Here is a 19,942-nt window from a genome sequence, read left to right as displayed (position 1 = left end):
CTTACAAATAGCTGCGAAAAGAAGAGAAATGAAAAGCAAAGGAGAAAAGGAAAGATATACCCATTTGAATGCAGAGTTCCAAAGAATAGCAAGGAGACATAAGAAAGCCTTCCTCAGCGATCAATGCAAAGAAATAGAGGGACTGAAGGTTAACCCTAAAACAACTAAGATGTTCCTGCTCAGACCACTGTTGGCCAATTTGAAGATGACTGTCAGAGATGACTGTGCTCTGTCTATAAAAGCTGTTGTCCCCTGCCTGCTGGGGTGTGTGTGTGTTGGGGGTGGGGGGCTTGTGTGTCAGCCTTTAGACAAATGTCTGCCCCCCGCCCCCAATTGCCAGATCTTGAAATAGAGCAAGCTTTCCTTTTCACCAAACTGGCCTGTTTGTTGGCTTTTGAGTGGTGAGCAGCCGGACCCCACATACTCTTTTGGTAAAAATTTTTTCTTAGATGAAAGAAGGCAACAGGTAGATTTCATCCGCAGCACAAGAATAATTGTAATTCTGGTGTCTTAGCTTTGATTTTAACGAAGATTACTGAGAGTAATGTAACCAGCTTTATATTTACCCAAAAAGGTTTATTTCAAATAAATTTAGTGGTAAAATTCACTAAAAAATTAGCTGCTTATTTAATAAATCTCTCATCATATAGTGTTAAGAAAATACTACTAGTTCTTTAGTCAGGGCTGACAACATTTTCTAAAAGGCAAATAGTAAATATTTAAGATTTTACCACACGACCTGTGTTGCATATACTTATTTTTGTTATTGTAGGAGAAAAACAGCCACAGATAAAAGATAAATCAAGGAGCATGGCTGTGAGCCAAAGGTATTTTATTTATAGACACTGAGATCTGACTGTCATATAATTCTTATGCCTCATGAAATAATTTTTTTAATTTAAAATTATGAAAACGCTTACTAGCTTGCAGGCCCTTAACACAGGCTGTGGCCAGAATCTGAGCCTTGGGATGCGGGGAACCGTGGCGTGTTCCAGAGAGCAGTAATGGAACTGCCCCTCTTAGAGACCAACGTTAAACCAACTGCACTAGACACACGATGGACATCGGAAAACTCGAAACAAAAGCAACACAGAACACAAAACCAACTGTACTAGACACACGACGGACATCGGAAAACTCGAAACAAAAGCAACACAGAACACAAACTATAGGAAACCATGGCGTGTTCTGGAGAGCAGTAATGGAACTGCCCCTCTTAGAGACCAACGTTAAACCAACTGTACTAGACACACGACGGACATCGGAAAACTCGAAACAAAAGCAACACAGAACACAAAACCAACTGTACTAGACACACGACGGACATCGGAAAACTCGGAACAAAAGCAACACAGAACACAAACCATGAAGAGCTGCCCAGGGTGTGAAGCAATCAGGTCCCGCCCAGGACGCCCAGCCTCCGTGCATGCACAGTGCCTTCATGTTGGTGTCCCGAGCAGCCAGCAGTGCATGAGGCTGCTCTGTCCACATGCCCCCTGTCCTGCCACGTGCAGGGCACCCATTAGTTGTGAGCAGCATTACTAGTTGGGCACAGTTCATCACCAAGTCACCACTACCTACCGTGTCTCCTGGAGGGAGAGAAGCCACCTTTGCATCCTCAGCCCTGTGCAGAGCTGTTATTCCAGCTCCTGTCCACCATGTGGTAGCTTGTTCAGGGTGTCGAGATCCATCCCAGAGCTAATCAAGGCTCGAGTCCTCAGAGGAATCCACACCATCCTTGCAACCCTCCAGGGAAGTGACCCTGCACCCACAGGAAGTGCAACTTCAGATCTCGGGGTGTCAGCTGGGTAAGGGGGGACAAGCATGGAAAAGGCATAGTGCATAGCTCTGCATGGATGAAACCCGCAGTCTTTGCTAATTGGTGTGATATTATATTAAATTTTTTTGTGTCTATATATGAATAGGAAATTATGTCCCAGTCTTAATTTGTATAGATAGTTTTCTCTTTTTAACTTTTTACTTACTGTATTTTTTATTTCAACTTTCCAGTTTATCTTGCCAATTTTTCTGCAAGGATGTTCACTCTATTACAGATTTTTAGATGTTATTTATTAGGAATATCAGATTTCTTTCACATATATTATAAATAGCATTCTGAGTTGACAGTTATCGTTAAAGAAAGGTAATACCCAAGAATGTTCAAACTACCGCACAGTTGCACTCATCTCACACCATAGCAAAGTAATGCTCAAAATTCTCCAAGCCAGGCTTCAGCAGTACATGAACCTAGAACTACCAGATGTTCAAGCTGGATTTAGAAAAGGCAGAGGAACCAGAGATCCAATTGCCAGCATCTCTCTCAAAAAGCAAGAGTTTCAGAAAAACATCCACTTCTGCTTTATAGACTACACCAGAGCCTTTGACTGTGTGGATCACAGCAAACTGTGCAACGTTCCCCAAGAGATGGGAAAACCAGACCCCCTGACATGCCTGCTGAGAAACTGTTGCGGCCTGGAGGAGCAGAGGCCAGAACCTGCCCCAGGGCCGTCCTAGCAGGCATGCAGATGGACATCCCTAGGGCGGGGTGTGCTCCCTGCTCCGCTTCACTGCCTGCCCTGCGTCCATCTCCAGGGAGACAAAGCAAGATATTCCTGGTTAACAGCAGAGCCTGCACTAATCAAACCCACCAGTGTAGCTATTCCCTAATTGTCTCATGTGACTTCTACCAATAAAAGTGCGGCTAAAAGGAGCCATTTTGTCTTCCTGCCATGGAGAGCAGGAGGGCCCCCTGACTCCCCGCTTGCCAAATTATATGTGTTTATCTTTTCATTACCCACCCCCCAGCCCCCATTTCAGGTCTTTCTCATCTGCTGTGCTGGACATGGCCAGAAATCTGTATGCAGCTCAAGAAGCAACAGTTACAACCAGACATGGAACAATGGACTGCTTCCAAATAGGAAAAGGAGTATGTCAAGGCTGTATATTGTCACTCTGCTTATTTAACTTATATGCAGAGTACATCATGAGAAAGGCAGAGCTGAGGAAGCACAAGCTGGAACCAAGATTGCTGGGAGAAATATCAATCACCTCAGATACGCAGATGACACCACCCTTTTGGCAGAAAGTGAAGAGGAACTAAAAAGCCTCTTGATGAAGGTGAAGGTGGAGAGTGAAAAAGTTGGCTTAAAGCTCAACATTCAGAAGACGAAGATCATGGCATCCGGTCCCATCACTTCATGGGAAATAGATGGGGAAACAGTGGAAACAGTGTCAGACTTTATTTTTCTGGGCTCCAAAATCACTGCAGCTGGTGACTGCAGCCATGAAATTAAAAGACGCTTACTCCTTGGAAGGAAAGTGATGACCAACCTAGATAGCATATTCCAAAGCAGAGACGTTACTTTGCCAACAAAGGTCCGGCTAGTCAAGGCTATGGTTTTTCCTGTGGTCATGTATGGATGTGAGAGTTGGACTGTGAAGAAGGCTGAGCACCAAAGAATTGATGCTTTTGATTTGTGGTGTTGGAGAAGACTCTTGAGAGTCCCTTGGACTGCAAGGAGATCCAACCAGTCCATTCTGAAGGAGATCAGCCCTGGGATTTCTTTGGAAGGACTGATGCTGAAGCTGAAACTCCAATACTTTGGCCACCTCATGCGAAGAGTTGACTCATTGGAAAAGACTCTGATGCTGGGAGGGATTGGGGGCAGGAGGAGAAGGGGACGACAGAGGATGAGATGGCTGGATGGCATCACTGACTCGATGGACGTGAGTCTGAGTGAACTCCGGGAGTTGGTGATGGACAGGGAGGCCTGGCGTGCTGCGATTCATGGGGTCGTGAAGAGTCGGACACGACTGAGCGAGTGATCTGATCTGAAAGTTTTGTGAAGAAAGAAATGGAGCCTAGCTTCAGAAGGGGAGGGAAGTCCAGCAATGTCGAATGAGGTCCAGTGGTGGCTGGGGATTCATCTGGAGGAACTTCTCTGAAGAAGGGCCTGGGGTCCACCCGAAAGCTGAAGTGAGAGCCCGTGCCTGGGAGCGAGTGTCCAGAGCAGGATGAGGGCTCCCGGGAGACTGACTGTAGCAGGGCTGGTCTCCAGGCGCCCCCCTCCCCTCCCCTCGGCTGGTGCCCACAGGCCGGGTAACCACCCTTGGGGAGGCTCGGCAGGAAGCCTCCCCGTGGAGGGAGCCCACAGGTGTCTCGCTGCTCGTGGCTGTCGCTCAGTTTCTTGGGCTGCCAGGTCATCCGAGCTATTGCTGTGAGAGGGAAATTCTGCCTGAAGTTATGCTTGAGGCCTGAGCTCTCTTATTATCAAATTAGGCCAATATCTGATATATAATGTGAATACCTGGCATACTACCATGAAATATCTAAGTATCCATGTGCTGAAAGCTAACTCCATCCCCACAGGTGCAAGTTAACGCAGGTGAACTGGCGCATGTGTGACCGGTATAATGGTAGTGGTAAGAGCGGGAATGAATCGTGAGGGTAGATGACCAGGTGGAATTTCTCGATTCAAATCCATGAATCTCTGAGCACTTTGTGAGCAGGTTACAGTTCAAGTGTCATTGCTGGCCTGAGAGGTAGCATGAACAGTACTTTTTTGATGGGTTAATGCATACGCGATGCAGGAGTCCAGATCCACAGTACCCAGCAGTATCTTTGGTTATAGACAGGTCCAGAAAAAGCTATCAGCTCATTGTTGGCTCTTTCAAAGCATGTATCAGCTGTGTGGTGGCTGGAAATGTTAGTGCTGTAAATGCACCTCACCCACCATGTACCTGTTGGCCTTGTAGATGAGCAGGTGGCTGAGTGCACAAGTGACTTGGTTTTAATCTCTAGAGCACCCTTTGCTGTGGGCTTGGTGAAGTGCAGGTCCTCAGCACACAGCATTCTCATCCCTCCTGGACTCTTTCTGGCTCCTCTTTACTATTTGGGTTCCACAAGCTTCATCTTTAGCAGCACACTGTACTTTTGCCACAAACAGCACTTTCTTTCAAGGTGCGTCTTGTCCTTCACCGCTGGTGCTGGGGTCAGACTGTCCCCTGCCCCACGGCTCTTTCCCAGGCCTTTCCTTTTCACTCTCCTGTGGCTAAAGCTCTGACCCACCCACCAAGTGTGAGACCTCTTCTCACTATTTTGCATTCAGGGCAAGCCTACTTATTCTGGGAGTTATTCCTCCTTGATACTTTCTGTCTATAACCATGACCAAGACCAAGCACACAAATATCTTTCCATGCAAGCCCCTCCTGACTCTCAGCTCTGCTGGGCATGTTGGTGCTGACTCTCATATGGATGGTGAGTTGACACTTGACAGGTGAGCTTTCCATGAACCACGTAGAAAGTATGGTTGGTAAGCCTCTGACACAGATTCCCCCATGGGAAATCATTGTCACCTCCTGAGACAGTCCTGGGAACAAAGTCAATGACCAGAGGATTCAGTGTTTCCAGACAAATCTAGTGGTTGTTGCAGACACAACCTACCCCTACATCCAAGATCAAGTGTGACGAAAGGCATAGGAGCAGCCTGAACCAGTCAGCTCTGCTCTTCTCCTGGCTGCAGTCCAATAAACTCCAAATAGAATGCCTCTCTGTTGCAATCAAGTGTCCAGTTCTAAAATTTTGTTAACAATGTATATAATAAAGGAGAGGGAAAGCCAGCTTTACTTAAACTTGTGGATAATGCAATTCTTATCCATGCTACTGTTTGACACAATTCGGGTTTAAGAGCATCTTATTTTCCAGGAAAGATACTATATAACTAAAGGTATAATTTCTAGTGCCTCCTTAATTTTCCAGTCTCTGGCTATGAGAACTGCACTGAATGTTCTCTAGTATATTTTCAGGGACATGACAAAAACACTATTAAGATCCTTCCTGATAGATGTTCTGAAATAGAACTAAGTAGCTGCAAGAACTAAATCTCAGTTCCAACTCCAGTAGAGGAGAAGCTGCATTGCTGGACACAGTTCAAATAAACACTGAATCTTCCCAAGAATGGACTGGGCACCCCCAGCATTTACCTTGAGGCTGCAGCAAGGAATAATAAATCTGACCCCGCATTAGGTCTGTTTCTTTAACTTTAACCTTTACACTTTATCCCTGATTGCTTCAATTTATGTATATTGCCTATAGCCTGAGATATACAGGATACGCTCGTTGTCAAGGCTCAGACTTTTGAGTCTAATATATTTCCATTCATATGCTGATAGAAATTTGCAGAATAGAGAACAATATTTATCTTGTTGGAGGTTTACAGGAATACCATGACCTGACATATGTGGAAACTTCAAGAATAAATTATTCCAAAACCAAGAGGTTTGCAACAGCTAACCAGGCCACTCTCACACATTGCCTAGAAAAATGCTTGGATGAAATGCTGCAAGAAGTTCCATGTATTTTGGGCATGTGCCACCCATCATCTCTGTCTAGCCCAGCAATAAATTTTTATTTAAACTGACATTTTGGTATGTTCACCATGCTTCAGGCACATGACTTTGCATTTTTAATCAAGGTAATCTGCAACATCTGGAAGAGACCATAATGGAAAAGCATGAAAGTGCTATTCTTAAAGACATGTGAATCATTTTCATATGTAGTATTATCTAAATGAAATACTATCAATTATTTTTGGAAGGTTCTGTATTTTCATCATTTCATGGATGTAAATCTGAGGTTATTAGAAAACACGAAATATACCATCTGCATTTCAGACTTCCCAGTTAGACTGAACTTGTGAAATCGCTCTAGGCCGAGATGCCAGATGGCCGCCCTGCCGCTTGGTATCTGTCTCCATCAGCCATGCCCGAAAGGCACGTGAGATCACAGACAGCACGTAGCGCGCCCAGAACACACAACAGGATCCTCCTGAACCCAGAACGGCGATTGTGATGGATCCACGTGGAGGGCGTCGATATCCCCACCTGATGCGTGAATAGGAGTCACACAGACTCGATGGGTTTGAGCTTGGATGGGGTGCCCTATCCGGAGAGATCACGTGGGTCAGAAAGCACACACGGAACAGAACAAAACCAAAGACCACAGCCAAGTCGAGGGAGGGCTGAACCCGAGGACCTCACCGGTCCCGTGGCATCACGTGCCGTACACGGCCTCTCTCGATGGCCGAGCGGGACGTGGAATGTATGTGTCCCCGTCTTGGTGTGTCGTGCCCGAAACCGCGCCACGGAGAGGGATCGTGTCTGATGCTCATCATCGCTCCAAAGATACATACACCGGGTCTCTTTAGAAAACGATGGAAGGATATCTTTGAATGCCAAAGGGTGTGACGTGGGAAAGACACATCCAAGTGGAATCAGCGTGGCCGAGAGAGCTCCCCCAAATAGAGAGGGGAGGCCATCGAGGAAGAGGTCCGTGTGTCTCAGTCTGGATGGAATGTCCACTTGGAGCACTGACTGGGTCCCAGAGGCCTCCAGATCATCTAAGGAAACAGTGTTCCCGAAATTCAAGATACCTCTCACACCCTCCCCTTTCCCTAAATACCTTGTGACCGTCTACCCTGGAAGAAGAAACATGTCCCTTGTTGCATGACAGCAAATCCTAATTGCTCTCAGCTGGCTTGACAACCTCACGAGGTTCAGCTTTCTAGGCCCCTGACTCTTTCCTGTGGAACATTCCCTGGGTTTTATTGAAATCTGTGTCCCTGCATGGCAATATCTAAGACCCTCCCCCCCCCCACCCCCCACCCCCCCCACACACACAATAAAGCTTTCTTTTCTTTTTTCTTTCTTTCCTTTTTTTTTTTTTTTTTTTTGGCGTGCAGCCAATACTGACCATTCATTGAAAGATAATAAAACTAGGTGATGTTATGTGTGTCATGTCCCGGTGTATTGAAATAGAATGTTCTTCGTTAAGGACATACAACATCCTCTGTTCTAACGTGTACAGAGTGGTGACTTGATGCACCTGTCTGTTGCAAAAGAATCATTCATGACCACCCAAGCGGTAGCTCATAGCTTGACCACAACCCATACATGCCATGACTGTATGCGAAAGAAAGTGAAGTCACTCAGTCGTGCTGGACTCTTTGCGACCCCACGGACTGTAGCCTACCAGGCTCCTCCGTCCATGGAATTTTCCAGGCAAGACTACTGGAGTGGGTTGCCGTGTCCTTCTTCCATTGTACGGGAAGTGAATGCGTCATGTCCACGGTCATGGCGACTTTCGAATAGGATAATGCTGCTGCTGCTGCTGCTGCTGCGTCGCTTCCGTCGTGTCCGAATCTGTGCGACCCCGTAGACGGTAGCCCGCCGGGCACCCCCGTCCCTGGGGTTCTCCAGGCAAGAACACTGCGGTGGGTTGCCATGTCCTTCTCCAAGGCGTGAAAGGGAAAACGGGAAGGGAAGTCGCTCCGTCGTGTCCGACTCTGTGCGACAACGTGGACTGCGGCCTACCGGGCTCCTACCGGGCTCCTCCGTCCACGGGATTTTCCGGGCAAGAGGACTGGAGTGGGGTGCCGTTGCCTTCTCCGAATATGAGACGACGATAATACCAATACTATTCTTTAGAATCACCGTGCTCTTTGTGACGTAGACAGTATATATGTACCTTATCCGTGAAGTTCCCCCGCCCGCCGTTACATCGGCATCTTCCCATGTCTCCCTCCCCCGGCCGCTCTGTGATGATCGTTTTCATTGTTTTAGGTGGCCTTGCATGGCATGTCAGTGACAGGAGAAACTCTTTTTCTTTCTCTACCTGACTTCTTCATTGGGCATCACTCCCTAAGTCCCATCCATGCGATCACGATGTAAGACTGTGTTCATTCCTGGGGCTACCTGGGACACCTAGATCTCCCTATCGATCGATCTCTACCTGGATCGTGTATCTTCTTGATCTAGTCTTCCTTTGATGGACACTTGGGCTGGGTCCCCATCTTGACTCTTGTGAATGGATGCTGCGATGGACCTGGGGGTGCAGGCCTCTCTCTGCGAGTTTCAGGTTTTATTTTCTTTCGAGGTCTACCCAGAAGTGAGATGGTTGGCAGGATCCATCCTCTCTCCACCGAGACTCGTGTCTAAGTCCTTCTGAGGTGATCCGGTTGCTGCTGCTGCGGCTGCCGCTAAGTCGCTTCCGTCGTGTCCGACTCTGTGCGACCCCACAGCCGGCAGCCCGCCAGGCTCCCCCCCTGTCCCTGGGATTCTCCAGGCGAGAACACTGGAGTGGGTTGCCACGGCCTTCTCCGATGCGTGGAAGGGAAAAGGGAAAGGGAAGCCGCTCGGTCGTGTTCGACTCTTCCCGACCCCGTGGACCGTGGCCTACCGGGCTCCTCCGCCCATGGGAGTTTCCAGGCGAGAGGACTGGAGTGGGTTGCCGTGGCCTTCTCCGGTGATCCGGGGAGCGATCCGTGCTTTCCCAATAGACGCCGTTTGAATCCACGCGACTGCGTACGTCTTAGGGAATACGGCGACGACGACGACGACGACCCAAACGCTCCCGTGAGCACCGTGGAACCGGAGGGTGTGTCCTCGGGATGATTCCCCGGTGCCAGCTTTCCACGGCTCGTACGCGTCCACGAGCCCCCTGCGGTCGGCATGTCATTCGATAGACACGGAACCACGGTTGTCACGGACCGGGGTTGCCTAGGTGCCAGTCGATCCCCAGATGAGTGGAGGGATGACAGAGTCCTTAGGGAACAGAGCGGAGACCCAGAGAATGATTTCCACGAGACGAGGGCGGTGAGACGAGAAGAACGACGGGAAGTGGTGCCCGGGGAGCCAGACATGGTCGAACAGGAAAGAAAACGTGTCAGACGAGACGAGAGGGGAGAAGGATTCCAAGTCAGTGGAGCGGCACGGGGGAGACAGGCCGAGAAGATGCGAGCGGATGCTGGGGGCACGGCACACCTGGACCCGTGAGCGCGCAGGGAGCCGAGAGGGATGGCCGACCATCGCCTGCAGGTCCGCGTGGGCCGATCTCCAGGGCCCGGACTGTGAGGGACTTCGTGAGAACAGTCACGCTCACGGTGCCCACGGGTCACGTCTCCACGGTGCTCTCAGCACTGTACGGAGAGCTCCCCGCGCTGCCCATGGCACAGTGAGCTAGGGTTTCTTTATGTGTATCGACAGAAGATTCAGGGAGCTTCCCGAGTGACGGGACTAGGTATTGGCCGCTCGCGTCCGGTCTCAGGCAGGCCGTCTCGCTCGACGATCATTGGACGTATTTGATGTCTGTGGGGGCGTGCTCTGTGTGTCTTCGTGGCCGTGCAAGCTGTTCTCTCTCTGTGGAGAGAGGGGGTCGCTCTACGGTCGTGTGTCTGGGCTTCTCGTGGCTGTGGTTCCTCTTGGGGGGCAGGGGCGCCGGGGCACGTGGGCTTCAGTGGCTGCTGGGTGTGGGCTCAACACTCGCAGCGGCCAGGATCTGGAGCACAGACTCCATCACCGAGGCGTATGGGTAGCGTGTGGGCTCTTCCCGGACCGGGGGCGAAACCCACGTCTCCTGCATGGGCACGGGATCGTTGACCACGGGGCCCCCGGGGAAGCCCCAGTCCCGAACTCAAGACGGATCTCTTGACGTCACCGCTTTTTCTTGGAGAGGTTCGAAACGATCGGGCCAGGGAGAAGGACACAACCTGGACGTCCTTTCGATGGGATCCCTGAGTCCAGGAGGAGCCGTGCAGACGCCGATAAGGGAGGAAGGGGATGATTTTGCCTTTTTGTAAGGTGAGGATTGGACTCGCAGTCCACACTCCTGTTCCCACCGCTCCCCTCCGGGAACTGGAGTTCGAATCTAGGTGGGCCTCTGAGCACACACCTGGCCGGGCTCCATCATGCCGGGTTGACCTTCGGTGCTCACACACCGGCACGCTTGCTGCCTCTCGACGTGTCCTAGAGAAGAAGACATCGGATTCCGTATCAGATCAGCTTCTTTGATGAGCGACGGCACGACAGCCACAGCAAGTGGGATGGATACACACAAACGTTGGTTTCTTTTGGACTATGAGCCCACCTCTGTTCGTGTGTGTGTGTGTGTGTGTGTGTGTGTGTGTGTGTGTGTGTGAGAGAGAGAGAGAGAGAGAGAGAGAGAGAGAGAGAGAGAGAGAGAGATGCCTTGGTGGTTCTAAAGCAAGAAGCACTGAGGAGTGAAGACATTCTCGAACGCACATATTTTCCTTCATTTCAGTCGTGATGGTCCAATGAGTTGGAGGACGACGTGGACTGTTTCGGGGTAGATGAGTTTAGAAGGCTGTGAAGGGACTTCCCTGCCTGGTGGTCCAGTGGTGAAGAATCCACCTGCCGATGAGGCAGGGGACAGGGTGTTTTCGATCGATCCCTGATCCGGGAAGATGCCGCCGGGCTCCGGGCAGGTTCGATATGAACCTACAGAATGGACGGACAGTGCCAGGCGTGAAGGCGAGGGCAGGCAGACGGGGGACTCTGGACGAGGATGACGGACACGGACGGACACGGACGCCTCCGTTGTAGGTGGGCTGTGGCCGGCCGGCACGCTCCTCTGGGGCAGGATGTTCCTAGGACCGTTGGGGAGCGTGCCCGTGCGCGCCCGTGGGAGGAGCAGGGGACCGAAGGGAACTCTCTGTCCTCTCTGCTCCACGGGGCCCGCGGCACCCTAATCGGCTCCAAGAGAGGATGCCTCCGATGGAGAGACAAACCCACACGTGAGGGACCCTCCCTTCGGGTTCACTTGGACTCGGAAAGCGTGACGGTCAGGTTCACTCAATGCTCTGGATGTCTGTGCTTCCTGAGATCCCGGCCTACTCACGGGAAGGACCCGCGGAGCCGGATGAGATCTCCCTCTGCACGGCGGCGGCGGCTCCAGGGTGCACACGTTTCAGTGGCTACGGCTTGTGGACATCGATCGCACCGAGAGCCTAACCCCCGGTGTGCCAGACGCCTGTGTCCACGATGGGTGAACAGTTCTAAGTGTGGGAAGCCCCACACTTGCCACTGCCTGTCCGATCTGCAGGGACTCTGCGAAGCACAAACGTGCCCGGTCTCCTGACCGATCGATCCCCTTTTCGGAGCCAGCCTGGTGCGTGATCTCTTTTCCAGGCCGCAGGCACACACTGGCGCTGGGGAGCTGTGTTCCTGTTCCTCCTCCTCCTCCTCCTCCTCCTCCTCTCTGCCCCCACCCTTCCCCCCACACGCAGGCTCCCCCACCCCGCCTGGCCCCGGCCCGTCCGGGTCTCCCCCACCCGCGGAAAAGGCCAGGAAAAACATGGTCCCTGAACGACGCAGCTGAGAAACAGTGCAAGTCCACTCGGATGCGGTTAGGAGACACCTGAGCATACCTAGGCCAACACTGCCACCGTGTGGGGTGAGAGGCCAGCGCGAGGGGAGCTCGACAGTTCAGAGGAGGGGGAAGAGGAGCAGGAGGGAGAGGGGGGGGGGTGGGCGGGGGGCTTGGGGTGGAGTGGGGGGGGGGGTGGGTGGGGGGGGGGGGAGGGACAGGCTGAAGCTGTCTCAGGGCGATGACGTGGATGAAAACGTTCCCCTTCGGAAGGGCGCTCCAAAGAGATCGTGGCGGCGGGACCTGGAGAGCACAAAGGGCTTCGTTTTGGAGGCTGATCTTCAAGCTGGGAGTGGGGGGGTGGGGTGGGGGAGGGGAATCATCCAGACAGAGGAAAGACACCAGGCCGAGAAGGCAAGAGAGATTCTTTACACAAGTGAATCGGATGCTTTTCTGTCCATGTGTTCCCTAATCACACCATCACGGAAATCCAGCCAGCCAGCCAGCCACCCACCATCGTTTCGCTCCTTTCCTGTTCTCTACATTTTGAACGGCGAGTGAGGGAGAGAGTCTTTCAATGGTTTGAGAGGAGTTTGGAATGTCGTGGGACCATGGTACTTTTCAGCCATGGATGAACGTGACGGCTTCTTTTGTCCGCTTCGGCGTTCAGGGTTATCCCCAACTCCCCCTGCCGAGTGCGGCCTGTGTGTCGCTGTGTGCTGGAGGACACCGTGCTGTCCCCATCTTGATCTTGGACTGAACAAAACCACCGTTGGGAGTGTGTTCGGTTGCTTGGCTTCGTTTCCTTTCCCTATGGCACTCACCTGACCGTCCTGTCCACTCTTGGGATCTTTCATCTCCTCCTCCCCCTCAAGGCAATCGGGTCCTTTTCTTTCTCCTCCTCCTGCTCCTCCTCCTCCTCCTCCTCCTCACCCTAGTTTCTCCCCCCCCCCCCCCCACACACACACAAGTCCCACTCTTCTCAAACGGACGTCTAACTGACTGCCAACGTTTACTTTTGCCTTCTTTCCTTCCTTCCTTCCTTCCTTCCTTCCTTCCTTCCTTCCTTCTTCCTTTCCTTTTTCTTTGGGGGGGGGGGTCGTTCCCCCCTTTAATTTTCAGCTGTACAGACGATGTTTTAGTGTAGCACATGACACAGCCATCACCAGGATACATCTAGTTAGTGACTGTCCGTCACCACCTGGTGTCACGGCAAATGACATTTGGTGTGATGACGTGCCCGTGACTCATGTATTTCATAAGTGGAAGGTTGCACCACTTCGTCTGTCTCCCTCGCCAGGGGCACTCACTCACTCTCTCCTCACCCCCGCCCCCCCCCCCCCCCCCCCCGCCCCGGTGTGTTCCTTTGTAGTATGTCTGAGCCTGTTTCTGTTTGGTTCTGTTCTGTTCACCGTGTATGGTTTGGTAGGTTCTGCATGGAAACGACTGATCTGAGGTATTTCATGTAGCATAATACCCTCTAAAGGTCTCTCCAGGTTCCTGCAGACTGTGAGATTTCATTCCCTTCTGGTGGTTGAGTCCCATTCCTCTGTGTGTGTGTGTGTGTGTCTGTCTGCATGCGCGTGAGCACGCGTGCACGTGAATAGATCCAGGCATAGGCACACAGACAGAGTTCTATCATGATGTGTGTACGGAAGTCGACCTAGGTATAGGGGTCGATCCCACACATGCACACATCCGTATCTTCTTTGTCCCTTCCCTCCGTGGGCACCCTGTGGAGTTGCTGGGTTGGGTCGAATGGGGGAATCTTTGGGGGAGTGTACATCGCAGGACTCTTTTCCCTAGGGATGTGGTTTCTCTGTCTGTGAGGCGCCAGGGGATGAGATCTGATCTCTCTGAGTCCGCCCACAGTTTTCTCAGCTGCAGAAAAAACGCGTTCGATCCATCAGGAGCCACTGTCCTCTGATGGTTCGAACTTGCTGTCGTGATTGCGATTCCCGGCTCCTGGGCCTTTCCCCTCCGAATGAGAAGGATCATTGTCCAGGGAAACGCCCCGGGGTGGGGTGCTTCCGTGAGCCCGCCCCCACCCCCAGGAGCCCCAGCTCAGCCCAGCCCAGCCCAGCCCAGCCCTGCCGTGGATGTGTGTTCTACCTTGTGCTTCTGGGTGTCTGCCTGTTCCACCTTTCTTTGGAAGGAAGGGGTCTGTTCGGGCCTCCTGCCCACTTCGCTCATCGGGGGTTGTTTCCCTTTTGGAGGTTGAGGTGTCTGACGCCTTGATCGGTGTTGGACAGAAAAGCCCCTTTTGCAATATGCTTGTGCTTTCCCCGGACAGACAGACAGACAGACAGACAGACAGACAGACACACACACACACACACACACACACACACACACACACACACGGATGTGTGTTTCCGCCCGGGTATGTACGTGTGTGTCTGTGAGTATATATATGTACGAATGTACACCCATAGATACACACACCACACACGCGCGCACGTAGACATCCACGCAGACACATGGGTATACATGCACACATACACTGATGCACATGTACATGTACGTATACACACGCGCGTTTGCGTATGCGTATACATGTGTGTGCATCTATGCACATCGATCTGTGTATAGGCACTCTAGATGCACACGGGCACCTGTACATACGTACATGCGTGCACGTCTACGTATACATACACACGTGTGTATGTAGGCACAGATTCTCGCGTGCGTCTGTGTGGACGTACATACGCTCTCTGTAGACGTCTGCGTATGCGTCCGTACGTATGTATACGTGTGTACATACACGTGTGCACATACACACGCAGATATGTGTGTCTATGCAAGCATGCACGTACGGGTACGCATAGACGTGCGTCCACACCTGTGCGCAGACATCACACGTATACACACTATACGTGCATCTAGATGCGTTGACACGTCCGCGTGTATGTGTGTGTGTGTGCCTATGTATCCCGACGTCTCTGCACATGTGAGCATGTGTGTTCACGCCTGTGTCTATCCGTGTACATATGTGTATAGATGCCTCTGCGTATATACACGCAAGCATACACGCACACTAGAAACGCCTAGGCATACACGTGCGCACACAGACACGTGCGTGTACGTGAGCATGCCCTTCGTACGTGTGTGTTTATACGCCTGCGTGCACGTATATATAGACGCGATGACGTGTGCGTATACATATGTACACGTGTATACGCACATGTGTATGCGTTCTCCCTCTCCCTCTCCCTCTCCCTCTCCCTCTCCCTCTCCCTCTCCTCTCTCTCTCTGACTTTTAAGCTGCCAGGACAGTTCCACGAGTTGACTTTCCTGCCTGGTGGTTTTGTCTCATTTCGTTTCTGAGCTACGTGAAAAAGTTATGTATTCATTGAGGTGGCTGTTGTCACGGGACCCGGGGTTTATTTAGTGGATCCCTATGGACTCCGTCCTCCTCACCAGCACGCCCCTCAATACCACCCCCCCACACCCTCCCCGCAACCCCCCAACCCCCCACCCCCCACCCCCCGCAGCCCTGCCACCCCAGACCTCCCAGGCCGTCCGCCTTTCCGCTGTTTGTGGCCAGTGGTGTTGAAATCCATGTTCTCCTGACCTCAAGTGCACTTTCCCCACCCACCCGCGCATGCTTGTGTGTGTCGTCTCTGGACTTTGTCACGGTGTCTCTACCCAGGTTGAGTTTTGTTTTCTCTTCTTGGGGGTCCGAGTGTCTCCTTCTTTTCCTTTCTTACTCCTAGGCTTGTGTGTCTGTGTCCGTGTCTGCTTTCGAAAGTCCGGCTTTGTTCTCCCAGCAGCGCTTGCCTGGTTTCGCTTTGCCGGTCCCTCCCTCCCTCCCTCCCTCCCTCCTTCCCTCCTTTTCTCCCTCCCTCCCTCCCGCCCCCCTCTTTCGGGGGGCCGGGGGCCGGGGGTTCCTGGGATGTCACTGGTGCCCCCTCTCTCCGCCCACCCCGCCCCGAGCCCCCGCCGCCCGCCCGCGTCTCCGTGGAATGTCCCCCCACCACCCTGGAATCGCGTGGGGGGCGGGGGGGGGGGGGGATCGCGGCTCTTTCGTGGCAGCCTCCAGGGGAGAGATCTCCCGGCTCCTCTCCCTTCCTCTGCGGCCGGGGTCGCGTCGCGTCGCGTCGCGTCGCTCGGCGGCGGAGGCTCCGGGCCGAGCTCGGGCGTTTGGGCGGCCGGCGCTGCGGCGTCCCCGGCGGCCGGCGACAGCGACCCGTCCTCGGGACGTTCGAGCCGGTTGTCGGGAGCCACCTGGCGGCCGCTTGTATATTGTCCCTCCCCCTCCGGAGCTTCGGCGAGCCCTTCAGGAGGGTTGTGACTCAGCCGCCGGGCCCGAGGCAGAGCTCTCAGACACCGGCTATGCTGGCGGCGACAGTCCCGGTGGCGCCGAGGCCTAGGGACGTCCTGCTGTCGCCGGAGATTGGTTCTCTAGGTTTCTGAGGAGGGTGATCGTCGCGGCGCTCCAGGGCCGGGCTCTGCGGTGGCCGGACCGGGTCGACCAGCATCTCCCCGTGCCCCTGTGGCCGCGGAGAAGGACCGGCCGGACCCTCCCTGGGCCGGGCCGCCGCGGTGGGCAGGGAGAGGGTCTTCCCTGCCCGGAGCGCCTGGACTCGGGCTCGGCGGTCCGGACTCCTCCTGGGCCGCCCTCAGGAGCGTGTGCTTCGCCCTCGGCCCCGCTCCGGAGGTGGGGACCCGCCCGCCGGAGTCGTGAGGGTTGACGGGGAGAGGCGGGCGCGTGTGCGGCCGCCCCCCCCCCCCCCCAACCCGTGGGGTCCGGTCGCCCGAGGCGTCTCCTGGCACACATGCTGTTTCTTTTTCAAAGTCCCGATGGGTCCGGAGACGTGGATGGACCGGACCCTGCTTCCGCGGGTGGCCGGGGAGGGCGCGCCCGACCCTTCAGCGTGCCTTCGTGGGTCTCGGTCGTCGGATGCGACTTTGTCTCACCCCTCCCCACCTCCCTGAACCCAGGTCAGGAGGTGGGGACCGGCTCGGGCCGTCCTGGGTGCCCCATCTAGGACGGTCTGGGTCCCGCCCGGGCGCGGTCCCTGGTCGGGGCCCGCTCGTCTCGTTGGAGGCGCCTCGCTGACGGTTCTTCCTTCTTGTTTCTTGATGCTCATCGAAGCCAAATCCCCGTTCGGAGACTCCGACGGACCGGTACCCCTACCCGTGTGGGCGAAGCGGGAGAGGGCGCCCCCGGCCAGCTCCCTCTCCCTTGGTGGGTGTCCGCGCCCCCACTTTGGCCATCGCGCGCCCCCTCCCCCTGCTCCCCTTCCCCCGGTCGACCAGATGACTCCCCCCCCCCCCCCCCCGCCCTCCCCCCCGCCACGAGAGCTCCGGGCCTGGTGTTTATGGGGTAGCGCTGGGGACAGGTGGCCGGGCCAAGGTTCCGGGGGTCCTCCATGCGAGTCGTGGATGGGCCCCGCTGTCGGCTGCTGTCATTTCGTCGCCCTTAATGGGCCTTTTTTACCACCAGGTAAGTGCTGACACGGTCTGCTTCGGTGTCTGCCGCCGAGGAAACTTTGGGTCTCTGGATGTACGCGGGGCTCTGGGCCTTCGGGCCGCCAGCTCTGGTCCCCGGTTCGGCCCTTGCCGCTGGAGCCGCCCGCCTGGGCCTGTGCGCCGGCTCCTGTGTGGTGTTGTCTGGCTGACCCGACTCGTGGTGCCACCTCCGGTCTCTGGGCGACCCGAGGGCGGCGGGGCGAGGCGCCGTGGGTCTTCTACCCTGTGCGCTCCCCGCTGCGGGCACCCGGTGAAGGCTGAGATGCGACCCCCGCCCTGTGGGCTCCGTGCCACGTGTCAGGCGTTCTCGAACCTCCTGGGGTCGTGGGCCGCTCTCGCCTGAGGCGAGGTGGGGGGGCGGGGGTTGCCGGTGAGGCTTAAAGCGGGCCCCTCTGGTGACTGTCCTCGCCGTGCCTTCCCCCCGCTCCACCTTGGCTCATCCGATCGATGTGGTGTGGTCGTGCTCTCCCGGGCCGGGCCTAAGCCGTGCCAGACGAGGGACAGGTGTTCCCGGTGAACGTGTCTGCTCTTCTCGGTCTGTCCGCGGGGCCCCTCGCCTGACTTTTTCCCCCTGGCCGTCGGGGAGGGGGAGGAAGGCGGGGGCTGGGTTGCGGCCTCTGGCCCTGACCTTCGGTCTCCTGTCCCCCGCCTCGGGTGGCGTCAGTGGGGGCCGTGGGTCTTCTGACACAGCAGATGCTCTCGCTTCGCCTTCCCGGCGTGTGCTCCGCGAGCGGCCCTCCCCGCGGTGGGGAGGGCTGTACCGCTGCTGCGCTGTGCCCCCCCCGCGTGGGTGCGCGAGCGTGCCTCGTTGGATCCTCGGTGGTGCTCCTGGAGCGCTCCAGGTCGTCGCTCAGGTGCCTGAGGCCGAGCGGTGGTGTCGTTTCCCTTAACCCCGGTGTCCTCCTTGGGTCCCCACCGCGGTGGTGTGTGTGTGTCCCGTGAGTGGGCTCTCTTTTGGGGGGGGTCGAGGCGGTAGGAGAGGCGTGCCTGTTCCCTTCGTCGTCGAGGCTGACGGGTGAGGCCTTGCAGGGGACGGGACGCGGGGCTCTGCGCTGGCCCCGGCCGCGCAGACGCTCCTGTGTCGGTGGTCCGCCTACCTGTACCGCAGACCCCTCCCACCCCAGCTGAGGACTGGTGGCTCGTGGAGCGCCTCCGTGGGCCCGAAGGAGAGAGACGATCCGGGTGAGGGGCGGCGAGCCCTCGGTGAGAAAGCCTTCTCTAGCGATCCGAGAGGGAGCCTTGGGGTATCGGACCCCCCAGCTGCTGCCCCTCCCGAGTGCGCAGTGGCCGCCGTGGAGGCTGCCAAGAGCGCGTGGGCAGAACATCCCGCCCCCCACCGCCCCCCTGGGGGCGGTGGGGCGGGGCGGGTGCGCCGGCCCCGCGGTGGGGCCGTGTGCCGCTCGTTGCCTACCGCGGCCCGCGCCTCCCCCCTTCGAGTTGGGGGAGGGTCCCGCTGGGCCCCGCCGGGCGTCCGGCAGGTGGGGGGGACCGGAGCGTGCGTGCGTCGCGTGTGCGCGCGGTCGGCCCCCGCGGTGTGGTGAGCCTTGGGGCAAAGGGGGGAAGGTGTTGGGGGCGCGACGTCCGGTCGGCCCTGGCTTCCCCAGCCCCGCAGCTGTGGTGCGGGAGAGCCTATCGCGCCCGTCCTCTCCCCACGAGCCGCAGCCGGTGGCGGCGTGCGGTCACGGTCGGGGCCGCCTCGCTCGAGAGCGTGATCCCCAGGATGTCGAGCCTCGGGGTGGCGGACTGAGATCGGAAGACGGATCTGTCGAGGACGGATGGCGGAAGATGGGTTCGGGCGGCTCGCCGGCCCTGGCGGCGGGGCCGGGTCGTGGGGGCCCGCTCTGGGGCTGGCCGGGACCGGTCGGCGTCCCAGGCGTGTCGCGGGACCGCCCTCGTGTGTGGGTGGCGGTGGGACCCCGCGCTGGTTTTCCTGGTGGCCCGGCCGTGTTCCCGGTGTCTTTGTGGTCCCTGGATGGCGCCCGCGGCCCTGTCCCGCGGCCCCCGCCGTGCGTGCTTGCCGGCCCCTCCCCGCCGTTGCCGGCCTCGCCTCCTCGTCCCGCGCGTGCGACCGCCCCGCGCTCCCTTCCCCTGTCTGGGGCCGAGCCGGCCTCGCCTCATGTGGGTGTCGTCCCCCGGCCTCCGTCGGCCGGTGGCGTCCCCGAGGCGGGGCGGCGCGCGGGGAGCCTTGCGCGTGTGGGGGACGTGGGGGCCGCCGGTGCGCGGCGGGAGAGCGTTCTCCCTGGCCGGCTTGCGGCTCTCGGGTGTGTGTCGGTGGCGGTGGGCGTGAGCCCCCGTGAGGGTGCCGGG

General features: G+C 56.0%; 1 long non-coding RNA gene across 1 annotated transcript in view; it reads left to right on the top strand.

Annotated features, from left to right (window-relative positions):
- The first annotated feature begins 15,760 nt into the window (after positions 1-15,760).
- Positions 15,761-19,942, top strand: part of LOC147344629 (uncharacterized) — a 26,166-nt gene continuing 21,984 nt past the window's right edge. Inside the window, exon 1 of the long non-coding RNA XR_015155067.1 lies at positions 15,761-15,812. This is a non-coding gene — a long non-coding RNA (uncharacterized LOC147344629). The remainder of the gene's footprint in view (positions 15,813-19,942) is intronic.

The sequence above is a fragment of the Bos grunniens genome, chromosome 25, assembly GCF_055505025.1.
Source record: "Bos grunniens cultivar Pamir isolate PY7600 chromosome 25, Bosgru_T2T1.0, whole genome shotgun sequence".
Lineage (NCBI taxonomy): Eukaryota > Metazoa > Chordata > Mammalia > Artiodactyla > Bovidae > Bos > Bos grunniens.
This window is presented reverse-complemented; position numbering and strand designations above follow the sequence as displayed.